The sequence below is a fragment of the Elephantulus edwardii genome, unplaced genomic scaffold, assembly GCF_000299155.1.
Source record: "Elephantulus edwardii isolate Elephantulus edwardi_28Jun2011 unplaced genomic scaffold, EleEdw1.0 scaffold00121, whole genome shotgun sequence".
NCBI classification, from domain to species: Eukaryota; Metazoa; Chordata; class Mammalia; order Macroscelidea; family Macroscelididae; genus Elephantulus; species Elephantulus edwardii.
Window position 1 is genome coordinate 4396594 of NW_006399871.1, and position 1002 is coordinate 4397595.

Here is a 1002-nt window from a genome sequence, read left to right on the forward strand (position 1 = left end):
ATCAAATCTGATCTGACTGGTACAGGAGGAGATTGTCCCTCCTTCTCCAGCAGAGCATCTAGTGGATTCAAACCACGTACCTCTGGTATTGCAGTGCAGCTTCTTGCCATTAGGCCACCAAAGCTCCCTAGAATGGTGTATTCTTCTGCACTCCACCACAATCATGACATAGAACATTTTCAGAAGTGCTTTGTGCCCTTTTGTTGTCAAAGATCACCCCATCCCCTAGTCCTAGCCCCAGGCAACCATGGACACGCTTTATGTAATGATAATTTAGCTTTACTTGTTCTAGACTTTCACATAAATGTAATCATATAGTGTCCAGTTTGTTCGCCTTGTCTCAGCATAATGTTTTTGAGATTCGTCTGTATCTTTACATATATAAATAGTCCTTTTCTTTGTACTGATGAATGATACTCTATTGAGATCCATCTGTGTCATTACATATATAAATAGTCCTTTTCTTCTTATCGATGACTGATACTATATTGTGATACTTTTTTGTTTTGTTTTGTTTTTCTGGCTACATGTTTATTCAGCACAAATCAATCCCCTCCAACTCTACTGAGGTGGCTGACCACGTCCACGACCAAATCTGCCTCTAAACTGGAATTACGTTGCTGACCCAGCCCCAGCCGCTGCTTTCTTGTCGGCGGCACCAGGAGGCCCTGCGCTCAGTCTGTATGTGTCTCTCAGCTTCCCCTCGAGTCAACCTTGCAGGTCATTCACCTTCCAGACCTTTCAGTCATGGCCTCCCAGTCTCAGGATGGCTACAGCAGAAGGTGGCAAGAGACATCTCAGGGGGCACATGGAGGTAATCACGTAGATACTGGCCACCCTCGTTGGTAAGGTACCAGCAGAAATGTCTCCAGGTGAACTGTTCCTTCACATAACCTCGTGACTAGAGACTCTGCTTGGCCTTCGTGACATGAAGGTTGGGCACGTTTTTGCCTGCCAGTTCAGGGTGCTTTAGCATGTGGACATCCTTCTGGGCCACCATCA